Genomic DNA, 13,940 nt, shown 5'->3' with positions numbered 1-13,940 from the left:
TCAAACAAGAATCTAGTGAATGAATGAAGATAGGTCATCGAAATATGAAAATGGGCAGAACGGACTCAGTAGGGACAAGGTGAATGGTAAAGGGAAGAAATCTTCTCAAATTTTCTTTTGCTAGTATGCAGATGCAGAAGTTCGAATGTTTCTTTTGTTTCGGAAAAGAAAATTTTATGGGTTCCTGCCCAATGTTTTCAGCTTTGCATGTTACCCAGAGATTCGATTCGACTTTTGTGAAACGAAATTGTTAATGTATTAGCTGTTTGAAAGATGGTCATTCTGTGAAATGTGTCGGGCTTCTTGTTGTGATATTTGTCGAAGACCACGTCACGCCATTTTACATAATGAAGACCTTACCCATTATAATGAAAATTCTCCGGCTAAGTCTGGTTGCAGCAATGGGACGTTTGCTTCTAGCGCTGCTACTAATAGTAGTTCTGTACATCGCTTCCAGAATGAAGCGGCCGTAAATCGCAGTGCCGCTCAATGTCATGATTCGCAACAGAGGGCATTTTTCGGAGACAGTGTCACATTGAGTCTAGCGGGCAGGTAATTCTCACAACCGCTCTAATTGAGATCAAGGATGGATGTGCCCAGTATCATGTTGGATGTTGCCTTCTAAATTCAGGTTCGGAGATTAATTTAGTTAATGAGGACTTAGTGCACCTTTTAAATTTGAAGAGGTCTAATACAGCAATTATGGTACTTGGTGTTGTAGATTCAAATAAGAATGTTAGACATAGAGTTTCTACATATATGAAGTCATCCATCAATGAATTTGAACTTATGACAGACTTTTACGATTTGAGAGAACAAGTTCTCCGCCTCGAGATCATGTTATGATTCATGCAAATTTTACTCAGTCTCTCCATGCTAAATAAGATGGTGCCAATGTTCCACATTGTCGAGTGAGCAAATGATTTTCACACAAATCATTTTTTGAGGGCCACAACTCGAATTGATAGTGGAAGGTTTGAGGTTCGTCTACCTTTTAAGACTGACCCAAAAGTACTTGGTTATTCGTACGAGACAGCGAACGGTCGATTTTTATACCCCCCACCAAAGGATGGGGTATAATAATTTCATCATTCTATTGTAACTCCTCGAAATACTCGTTTAAAGTATATATATTCTTGATCGTCATGACATTTTAAGTCGATCTAGTTTTAAATCGGCCCACAACCTGTTGTAGCTGCCATATAAACCGATCTGACTTCTTGAGCCCCTAGAGGGCGCAATTATTTTCTGATTTGGCTCCAGTTTTGTACAACGGCCTGCACCGGCCGGAAGATCATGGGAGATCTTCAACATACGTGTGGTCTGAATCGGTTCAATATATGGTCTGAATCGGTTAATAGAACGAATTGCCTTAGTTCTTGACTTCTACAATGGTCTCCAACATTCAATTCAATTATGGCCCGAATCGGACCAAAACTTGATATAGCTCTAATAGCATAGCAATTCTTTGCTTTTATCTTTTGTCTGCCTAAAAAGAGATACCGGGAAAAGAACTCGTCAAATGCGATCTATGGTGAAGGCTAGATAAGATTCGGCCCGATCGAACTTAGCACGCTTTTACTTCTTTCCTTGCGAATATGTGTCTCAAAGAGATCATTGATGTATTCAGGAAAGTATATCCCCTTTGCCCTAAAGTTATTACCACCAATTTCGATGTTAGAATAACCTCACGACGTACTACGTATCTGCAACAAAGTATCAGATCATCCACATAGAAATTGGAGGTAATAACTTTAGGGCAAAGGGGATATACTTCCCTGAATACATGACTGATCTCTTTGAGACACATATTCGCAAGAAAAGGAGCCGGTGCAGTACCGTACGTGAATGTGTTTTGTTAATAGGTTTGAATTGGTATATAACACATCATTTGCTCACTCGCCAATGTAGAACAATTAGGAACTATTTCCAACTCCCATAATCTTTCCACCATCTTATTTAGCATGGAGAGACTGAGTAAAATTTGCAGGATTACCTAAGTTCTCCATCCTAACATGATCTCGAGGCGAAGAACTTGTTCTCTCAAATCGTAAAAGTCTGTCACAAGTTCAAATTCATTGAAGGATGACTTCTTATATGTTGAAACTCTATGTCTAACATTCCTATTTGAATCTACAACACCAAGTACCATAATTGCTGTATTAGACCTCTTCAAAATTAAAAGGTGCACTAAGTCGTCAGTAATTATATTAATCTCCGAACCTGAATTCAGAAGGTCACGTCCAACATGATACTGGGCACATCCATCCTTGATCTCAATTAGAGGTTGTGAGAATTGTCTGCCCGCTAGACTCGATGTGACACTGTCTCCGAACAATTCCGTCTGTTGCGAATCATGACATTGAGCGGCACTGCGATTCACGGCCGCTTCATTCCAAAAGCGATGTACAGAACTACTATTAGTAGCAGCGCTAGAAGCAAACGTCCTATTGCTGCAACCAGACTGAGTCGGAGAATTTTCATTATAATGGGTAAGGTCTTCATTATGTAAAATGGCGTGACGTGGTCTTCGGCAAATATCACAACGAGAAGCCCGACACTTTTCACAGAATGACCCTCTTTCAAACAGCTAATACATTGACTATTTCGTTTCACAAAATCGAATCGAATCTCTGGGTAACATGCAAAGCTGAAAACATTGGGCAGGAACCTATAAAATGTTCTTTGCCGAAACAAAAGAAACATTCGAACTTCTATCTGCATACTAGCAAAAGAAAATTTGAGAAGATTTCTTCCCTTTACCATTCGCCTTGTCCCTACTGAGTCCGTTCTGTCCATTTTCACATTTCGATGACCTATTCACTAGATCCTTGTTTGAACCGTAGAGTACAACGGACGTTTTATTTCGCTCCGTAAGAATTTTCCTGTAACTCGTAGTAGGTCATTATTATTGGAAGAAAAATGTAAGGCACACAAGGATAGCTGCGATAGAGGTATCCATTAGGCAGCTGATGATCTGCGTCTGTTTCCGGTGGAGCGGCAGATCTAGAGCCCGGGAGTAAGCTTACAATGGACTCTAAAGATCCAATAGCTGCGGTGGTGGTATCAGGCCGTAGCATGTTGTCTGCTACTGAAAACCCCACTGGTGGAGCGGCTGCTCCAGGCTTCACTAGCCGACAGACAACTGTCTATAATTTGCCTAGGCCATCGGCCTTTCCTGGCAAACCAACACGCTATTAAATAGAGGTTGGAATAATAGAAGACGCATCGCTCTCAGGTTTATTGAGAGGCTTGGTGCGAATGATCCTAAGACTCTCAATAATAAGGAGAGAGTCTCCCTCAATTGGGCTCGGGAATTCGCTGCAAAGGCTAAAGGCTGATCTAACGAAGGACAGCAGAAAACTCTTCAACTGAACAAACGCCACAAGAACACCACACGATTGGACATTATAAGGCTGAGTTAAGAAAATATAAGGCCAAGTTTAGGAAGGCTGAAAAAAAATCCTGGGAAGAATTCTTCTGGAGGATACATCTGAGGCCTAGGCTAAGGAAGATTCTGTCCTCGAAATCCGACGACGTCAATCATGAAGAAGTTGGAGTTTCCAGACATCATCTCTACCCGTAGAAAGTTTAATAATGACATACTTACTAAAATATGCATTACGGCAGATTTGGCATCTGTGGATCTACAAAGATGGGTCAGCAGAGGAACACCTCAGGGAGGTGTACTTTCTTCTCTACTGTGTAATATAGCCATTAACAATATATTATTGTCTTTGCAAGGATATGGTGTAAAAGTGTTTTGCTGGAAAGAAAATTGAACTTCAAATCCAAGATTTTGGAAAGGGCAAGAAAGGCAACTCTTGTCCTATACACCTGTAACAGATCCATTGGTAAAAATTGGGGGTTTAGACCGCGTGTCACGCATTGAGTATGTACTGCAGTTGTCAGACCTATAATGCTATATGGTGTTGTGATCTGGTGAACGGCGCTTCAAAAGTCCACCTACTGTTCAATACTTAACCGGATCCAAAGGATGGCTTGTTTGTGCATCACAGCCGCACTGAGGACGACACCATCTGATGCACTGAATTAAATGCTACATCTTATGGCTCTGGACATTTTGGCTTGACAAATTGCTGCAACCTCTGCCGTGAGGCAAAGGGAGCTTTCTCGTTGGTCATGTGGCGGCTACGGACACTATGTTATCTTTGATACGATATCCGATGTTCCAGACAGTGTGGATAACACCCTACCTGAGCCACTTTTTGATAAAAAGTACTGTACCACTCTGGTAACAGAAGATACATATATACGGATGGTTCCAAACTAAACGACCAGGTGGGCTTTGGGGTGTACTCTAAAAATCTAGAACTGGTCATATAGAAAAGTTTACCCGACCACTGAAGTGTGTATCAAACAGAAATCCTTGCAATTAAGGAAGTGGTGGAATGGCTTAATTATAATTTTATTACGACGATTGGCATAAATATCTTCTCAGACAGCCATTAAATCCCTGGAGAACGTATTTCTGAACACAAAAACAACCCTCGACTGTCGCAGATCTCTCAACGAGATGGCTTAATAATTCAAAATTAACCTGTTCCGGGTGCCGGGCCACGGAGATATCCCATGGAATTGAAAATCGGACGAGCTTGCGATACTAGGAACTACCTTACACATTCCAGAGAAACTCGAATCTGTGGGTACGCCTCTAGCGACATGTAAGCTCCATTTTCAGGACCAGCCCGAAGAACAACGAATGATAGATGGTCACAAAGAGGGGACTGCGCACATTCCAAAACTATGTGGCCTAATCTAGACTCGAAGAGGTCTACCGCTTTGCTGTCAATAGCTAGAACAGACGTATCAGTTATTGTGTCCGTCATGACAGGTCACTGTATAATCTGAAAACATGCTGACAGACTGAGGGTTGCCATTAACGACTTTTGCAGAAGCTGTGAGGACATCGAAGAAGAAGAGACTATGGAACACCTTCTGTGTGTGTGTCCCGCACTAGCAGTCAGAACGAGTTCCACTTTAGGTTCTAATTTCTTTGAGAACCTGTCAGATTTAGCGGATGTGAACATTTGCAAGTTAATGGTCTGTTTAAAGCGATCTGGATGGTTAGCGGTAGGAACTAGAAGGCATCTTTCTTCTTCTGTTCCTGTGGTATCACAATGGACGAAAACGTCTAGGGGAGTCTGATGGCAGACAGCCACTTAAACCTAACCTAATGCGAACACATTCCGTAGAAGTGGTACTGAGTTCTATGAACAAAATAGTAGCGACATGTCGCTGCGTCGGTATAAATCTCGCTTCAATTAATTGCAAATTTAATTCACTGCTCACGAAATGAGCACCAATCAACTCTGATTAAATGTTGTTGTCTTTGTTGTGTGTTGTTGTTTGACGTTTGTTTGTGTTCTGACGAAGAATAGAGTCAGTTGGATTTCGCAATTATGTAATTGTCATTTTCGCTGCGAATGAAGGAGGCAATCTTATGGTGTTGTGTTCAAAATATATGTACTCTTCATTTCAATAATTAAAGGCACCTTCATTATTCCGTTAGTATACCCCCTTATTTTGGTTGACTGCCAGAATATTTTCTGTTACCAAACGTAATGAGCGAAAATATTCAATTTGGAAAAACGGTAATACCCTGTACCACACTAGTGGTGTAGGGTATAAAGAGGATCAAGCAGCAATCTGCGTTGATTTTTATACACTACACCACTAGTATGGTACAGGGCATTATAAGTATACCGATCGACTCAGAATCACATTCTGATTCGATTTAGCTATGTCCGTCAGTCTGTCTGTCCATGTTAATTTGTGTACAAATTTGGTACAGGCCTATTGAAATTGGAAAATATCGGTTCAGATCTGGATAAAGCCCCCATGTATATGTTCGTCCGATTTTCAGTAATAATGCAATAAAATGGTCATTTGTTATCCGATTCTTTCCGATTTTTTCTTTAACCGATTTTCTCGAAATTTTTCTCTTGACTCTCAATATTACTGGTGAATTTTATGTAAATCGGTTCAGATTTAGATTTAGCTCTCATATATATATATATATATATATATATATTTTCTCGAAATTTTTCTCTTGACTCTCAATATTACTGGTGAATTTCATGTAAATCGGTTCAGATTTAGATTTAGCTCTCATATATATATATATATATATATATATATATATATATATATAGCCCGATTTTAACTTCTAGAGTCACAGCAAGGGCATTTATTGACCCATCTTGCCAAAATTTTGCAAAACGCTTTCCTCGACGAATGCCACAGAATCTGGGGAGTTTGCTCGAAATCGGTTCAGATATAGGTATAGCTTTCATATATATGTTCGTCCGATTTTGAGAAATATTGCAAAAAAGTGCCCATTTATTAACCGATTCTGTCGAAATTTTGCAGGAAGGATTTTCTTTTGACTCTCAATATTACTGGTGAATTTCGTAGAAATCGGCCCAGATTTAGATATAGCTGTCGTATATGTATATCGCCATATTTTTTTTAACCCCAAGAGCCACTGCAAGCGCATTGTTTGACCAATCTTGCCAAAATTTTGCACAACGCTTCCTCGACGACTACCACTTTATCTGAGAAGTTTGCTCGAAATCGGTTCAGAATTAGATAATTTGCCATAATGTTATCATTTGTCAACCGTAGTTTTTACAGTTTGAACATATTTGCTCGCCGAGTTCCATCAAAATTGGTTCACAATTGGATATAGGTCCCACATTGTACTTATAGGGTAGATGGAGGGTATAATACAGTCGACACCGCCGACTTCTGCCCTTCCTTACTGGTTTTTTAATTTGGTGAGTAATTGCTTCCAGTATATGCTTAAGAAGTAAAACAGGATGATCAGTTTTTATAGGTGAGCAACATCAGGTTAGAGTCGGATTCAGACCATACATGGCATGTATGTTGAATGTTAAAGAAGAAATTATTATGAAAAATGTAAGACAAATTGAATAAGAATTGCTGTCTCTAGACATATATTTGAGTTTTATCAAGTTATGGAATGGTTCAGACCATACTTTGCACAAATGTTGAGGATAGTAGGAGAAATTATGCTAAATTTTTGCCAAATCGGATAAGAATGGATAGTAGAATCGAGAGATCGGTTTATAGGAGCTATATAAGGTTAGGGACCGATTGGGACTATATTTGACAATAATTTCGGATGCCATAAAAGAAACAGATTTGCAAAATTTTAGCCAAATCGGATGAAAATAGACGACGATAAAGAATATATATTTGGAGTTCAATATTGCTTGATGTTTTAATCATTAGGGCAAAAATTAAATGTATATATCTTGCCCTATGAAGCTATGAAGGGGAACGTAAAATTGTAGAATCGAACAGCGGGGAAGGAGCAGTAGATCAAAAGATGAAAATCTTGAAAGTAGATCGCAATCGTCTTAAAAGTATGTGCAATTTACCAGGACTTTCCGTTCCATAAGACATTTGTCAACCTGGTTTGGAATGTATATTGGCTACAGGCCCGATGGAAGTCGCACCAATGGAGGACTTGACCACCATAAATCGTTTTCTACTAGATTACTAGGGTAAGCGCCACGGAAAGCAATATCGGCTGGGTTAGTCTTGAAATCAACATGGGACCATTGATCGACACTAACTACTTCTGAAATTTTGGAAACACGATTTGCCACGAAAGCATGCCGGCTTTTCGAACAAAAGCTAGGACCATCATCGAGTCCATCCAACAGAAGATTTTAACATTCGGAATGGGAAAGGTCGACATAATAAACTCGATAACCTCGGCAACTAGCTCGAACCCACAAAGTTCCAGCCTCGGAATTGATATTGTCTTCAAATGTGTCACTTTCGATTTCGCGGTAAGCAAATGAGTGTTCACCTCCCACGAAAAGGAAACGAATCTTACATATATGGATATGCCTTCTTGGAAGCATCGCAAAACCCATGCAGCTGGACCTTACATTCCGTATCATAATTAACCCAACCCTACTCCCTCGATACCAGGATAGTTGGGTAAGACATTATTTCAGAGTACTTGAAGGTTGTTTGGAATTTGGTGATCCCAGTGGACTTTGGAGGCCCTTTCATTAGGAGTTTCGCAATCGTAATAAAAGGACACATCCAGCCTGCAGGACACAGCCAGCCAGATCGGCTATAGCCGATCTGGGACAGTACTTGTCGTTTTTCTGTATTATTCGGAGACACAAGTGCCAGGGCGTTGAAATAGAAGTAATCGGATTTGGCATTCCACTGAAAACCATACTGCTATAGTCGAAATACAAAAAGTCTTCTTTAACTAAATCCTCTTGCGGTATATTTTTTAGAAACTCCAAGGAATTGGATGAAAATTTCGTCAATAAAAAACCAGAGGACGGTAAGGCGTATGTAAGCCGCCGTTGGGCCTGAGTTACTGAGACTATGTCATGACCTCCCGCAAGGACATCACCGATTTACATGCGTGACTGTAGAAGATGACTGGCGAAAGGGAAAACATCGTTCACATCCGTTGTCGTTTTAACTGATCCCACTCGAAGTCGGATTAGCTGCATTAGAAACATCTCGAAGCCTAGTTGTAACGCAATCAGGAAAAATAACAGAATGCTTGGGCAAATAATAATTCAATGAATTGTCGGACTGATCGGACAGAATCTCTTTAATATGACCTCGTCATATTGCATTTTAAGTTGGGGATTTCGTAGAAGACGTTTTTCTTACTAAATGTTTTGGGCATCTATATTATTTTTGGAATATCTCAGATTTCTTTTCGAATCCTTCCTTAAATGGCAAGGCTACTATATAGCGACCGAGAGATCTCTTGTAGTGGTCTTCGTAAAATTGGATTCACAATACCTATCCCCAGCAGACAAAAACTTTCGTCAAAAAATTTGGAAATCTTCTCATCTAGTACTTTCTCATTGAAATGAGATACAGTGGCACGAAAAGAGGATATGTTACTGGATATGTTGAATGACCCGCAAACCTGGAGCTTGATTCCGTCTAGCATGACCTGAGAAGAATTAAATCAGCTCCAAGTAGTATATCAATATAAGAAGTACGATAAAATTCCGGGTCGGCAAGTCTAATGTAAGTGTGAAAACATCGCTATATCTGCTGCGAAAAAAAGTAGTGAAGATGTAAGGTGTGGAAGAACTTTCATGGAAGCATTAAAGTTGATATCGGAATTTAGTGGAGAATTTATGCAAAGGTTACAAACTTTCTGAGAATTCGCTGAGACCGAACCATTAAGCCACGAAATCAGAAATAAAGGAGGCCTCAGTGTCGATTAACGCTCTCGCCTTGAATACGTCACCTCGATGAATGATGTTAATTATGGCAGTACCGAGAAGAACAAACCTTGCGAGCTGAAGTAGTTACACAACCCTGCATGAAATCCTGTAAATTTGAATCGGTGGGTTCGAAAGTGGACTGTATGTTATGAAGAATAGGTCCAGGAGTTGGGTTAGAACTGGAACAAGGAGTTGGGTGGGAATCAGAAAACTGATTATTCCTAGCACTAGAGCCAGCAAAGTGTTGTGACGCCGTTGATACTTAACACATTTAAATGTGCTTTTGCAGTCTTTGACCCCACTACGTTTAGCAAAACAATACAAACAGAACTTTAACTTCTTAATCCAATCCATTTTATCTTGGATAGTGTGAGAGTCCCTTGTGCAAATTTTACAAGGTGGTGGTGCGGGTTTGGATTCGGGTTTTTGGATTCCTGTTTTGATTGGACTTGTGGTTTGGAAGTAGAATGATGATCACTTAAATCATAAACTGTCACTATTGTTAAACTGTGTTTAAAAGCTGTATTGCTGAATTAAAATTCCAATGGCTTCCAGCCTCAGCTCATGTTTAAAAAACAATTCTTGTTCATCAGATACTGAAGCAGTAAGAACTCCACAAAACGCTGCAAAATAAACCACACAATGTCAAAACCCTGGTTCGTTAATGGAACTTAGCGGACAATTTCTCAATCACCCCCTCGATTCTTACTGTTAAGGTGAAACAATTTTTCAACCGGCGAAAGTTCGGAATTATGGCTGAAAATACATCCCGAAATGTTGGCCAGGACAGATAATCCCCAGGTGTCACAGATGGCAAGTGCATGGATGAATATTAATTTCGAACCGAAGGTTGTGTTGAGACGGATCTCTGCATGATCGTCCGTTTGGACTCAATAATACCACTAAGTTTGGCAACGCATTCCACATAGGCAGTGTATGTGGTTTGGTACCTCGCCTTAATTGTCTTAAGATCGACCTTAGCATCTGCGTCAGTAGATGTCATCAGCTCCTAAACAGTATTCTCGTACGTAAATTTAACCCTGCGCCATATGTCGCGAAGTTCCTCTCGATGGACTTCCAATGAATGGGCAGAATAACCACTAAGAGCTTCTCCATTTGTCAACGATGACATTATGAATCAATGTAGTTGGAATTTGGAAATTAAAGTTCCTGAATTCAGCCCTACGGAAAAACTTTATTTTGAGAATGGACTGAATTTTTCCGTTAGGAATACAAATATTTATAGTATAGGAAACCTCGTGCATCCTATGTCGCTTTTTTCCGAAAATGGATCCGTCCACGTAACTTACTAATCAATTAATTTCTTCTATTATTAACGTATGGGACTGTTTCATAAAAAATGTAAAATGTCGATTCTCAACTTTCTGGGATCTTCCCTTTCGCGGATGTTAGAAATGAGTAACTTTTTTGGTTATATTTAAACCAAACCAGTACACCAAAAGGCACCGAAAGACCATATACGGTGCCAAAATTAATTCGGAGTTGATTAAATGCCCTTCGAACCAAGTTGGAACTAAATTTCAAAACATTCACACCTAAATTATTCCATATAACGAATGTACGCAATTGGACAAAAAGTTCCGTATTTTAATTCCACATTCAGAATAGGTGCTACTTACAAAATTCTTAATTGTTTTCAATACAACTCCCCTAAGTTGGTTCATGTCTGATATTGTGTCTCCACCTTAGTACCGGTATCTGTTGGACGCGAAGCCCTATACATCCCCCCATAGGATTTTCGCCGTCCTGTCTACTTCGACCCGAAAGGCTTCGGGCTAACCAAGTTTATTGACGGCAGACCTCGCCCGGATCTCCGCCTTTAGCACCGTATTAAGGTCAGGCAGTCTAAAACAGATCTCAGTCTCGGGCTCTCAATGTAAACCCCCAGGCTCACTCTGTCCTCTAGCTATGATCTTCCAGATGGCAATACTAGGGTTCCGTCAATCCAAGACATTGCCAACATGATGATCACTTAAATCATAAACTGTCACTATTGTTAAACTGTGTTTAAAAGCTGTATTGCTGAATTAAAATTCCAATGGCTTCCAGCCTCAGCTCATGTTTAAAAAGCAATTCTTGTTCATCAGATACTGAAGCAGTAAGAACTCCACAAAACGCTGCAAAATAAACCACACAATGTCAAAACCCTGGTTCGTTAATGAAACTTTGCGGACAATTTCTCAATCACCCCCTCGATTTTTACTGTTAAGGTGAAACAATTTTTCAACCGGCGAAAGTTCGGAATTATGGCTGAAAATACATCCCGAAATGTTGGCCAGGACAGATAATCCCCAGGTGTCACAGATGGTAAGTGCATGGATGAATATTAATTTCGAACCGAAGGTTGTGTTGAGACGGATCTCTGCATGATCGTCCGTTTGGACTCAATAATACCACTAAGTTTGGCAACGCATTCCACATAGGCAGTGTATGTGGTTTGGTACCTCGCCTTAATTGTCTTAAGATCGACCTTAGCATCTGTGTCAGTAGATGTCATCAGCTCCTAAACAGTATTCTCGTACGTAAATTTAACCCTGCGCCATATGTCGCGAAGTTCCTCTCGATGGACTTCCAATGAATGGGCAGAATAACCACTAAGAGCTTCTCCATTTGTCAACGATGACATTATGAATCAATGTAGTTGGAATTTGGAAATTAAAGTTCCTGAATTCAGCCCTACGGAAAAACTTTATATTGAGAATGGACTGAATTTTTCCGTTAGGAATACAAATATTTATAGTATAGGAAACCTCGTGCATCCTATGTCTCTATTTTCCGAAAATGGATTCGTCCACGTAATTTACTAATCAATTAATTTCTTCTATTATTAACGTATGGGGCTGTTTCATAAAAAATGTAAAATGTCGATTCTCAACTTTCTGGGATCTTCCCTTTCGCGGATGTTAGAAATGAGTAACTTTTTTGGTTATATTTAAACCAAACCAGTACACCAAAAGGCACCGAAAGACCATATACGGTGCCAAAATTAATTCGGAGTTGATTAAATGCCCTTCGAACCAAGTTGGAACTAAATTTCAAAACATTCACACTTAAATTATTCCATTATAACGAATGTACGCAATTGGACAAAAAGTTCCGTATTTTAATTCCACATTCAGAATAGGTGCTACTTACAAAATTCTTAATTGTTTTCAATACAACTCCCCTAAGTTGGTTCATGTCTGATATTGTGTCTCCACCTTAGTACCGGTATCTGTTGGACGCGAAGCCCTATACATCCCCCCATAGGATTTTCGCCGTCCTGTCTACTTCGACCCGAAAGGCTTCGGGCTAACCAAGTTTATTGACGGCAGACCTCGCCCGGATCTCCGCCTTTAGCACCGTATTAAGGTCAGGCAGTCTAAAACAGATCTCAGTCTCGGGCTCTCAATGTAAACCCCCAGGCTCACTCTGTCCTCTAGCTATGATCTTCCAGATGGCAATACTAGGGTTCCGTCAATCCAAGACATTGCCAACAGCAGCAGTGTCTCGCACTCGACTTCAAGGTTCATCTCAGGTATCCGATCGGAAACCTCTTCCCTTCCTTCCAGGTTTCCTATCGTCCCCTCGATTATACCGCGATGGTATGAGATGCTCCAATCCTCAATCTATTCTCCCATCGCCTTAAGTCTAATAGCCGTAGTGACTGCCTCACACTTAATCTGTATGTCAATGGGTCGGATGCCCAAGTGGGCGTGGTCCTCATCACTCCGCCTATCCCAAGACAAAATGTTCTCTGAACCTGTTGTATGGTCCTTATGTTGCACTTTTCTCCATAGCAGTCCACCAAACTACTGAGGCGTAAGTAAGTATTGGTCTAACCACGCTCCTGTGGAGCCAGTGGACTATCCTCGGATTCAGGCCCCATTTCGAATCTACGGCCGTTTACATAGTGTCCAACATTTGTGAGCCTTCTAAGTACGCTCCTGAATGTGACACTTCCAATTAAGTTTCCTGTCCAAGATCACACCTAAGTATTTGACCTTGTCTTATTGAGGAAACGTGGTGCATTGCATTGGCCCACCTTCGTCTTCCTCTGCATAGCTCGTTCGGATCCTTACCCCTTAGAAGTATTATAACATCGTCTGCGTAGCGGACAAGTTCAAATCCCTTCTCAGCCATTTACGATGGTCACTTATGGGAGTGGCGATAAATTCCCCCTCCGGCGTGCCCTGTGCCACTTTCTCCCTTATTTTTATGTCATTGGACATACAATTTATCCACCTGTTCCTTAGCATATGTATATGGTTATCCAGTCTGTAAGGACCGGGTCCATCCGGTACTGGTCTAAGGATTGGATCAGTATGTCGGTCCGCACATTGTTAAAAGCCCCCTCGATGTCAATGCATACCGCCAGTGTGTTCGTTTTGGCATCGAAAGTGGCATTATTGTATCTTATGCACAACCTCGTGCAGGGCAGTCTCCACCGACCTTCCCTTGACATAGGCATGCTGTTTATATTTGAGCAGTTCGCAGGATGTCCAACTCCTTATCATGGTGTCCACAATACGTTCCATGGTTTTGAGTAGAAATGACGTAAGGCTTATGGGTCTGTAGGCCTTTGGTGTCGCATAACTTGCCTTGCCGGGCTTGGGTATAAAGTTTCAGTTTGGACATGGGTTTTTGAGAGAAACTTTTTTTGTCTTG

The sequence above is a fragment of the Stomoxys calcitrans genome, chromosome 2, assembly GCF_963082655.1.
Source record: "Stomoxys calcitrans chromosome 2, idStoCalc2.1, whole genome shotgun sequence".
Lineage (NCBI taxonomy): Eukaryota > Metazoa > Arthropoda > Insecta > Diptera > Muscidae > Stomoxys > Stomoxys calcitrans.
Note: the sequence above shows the minus strand (reverse complement) of the source record.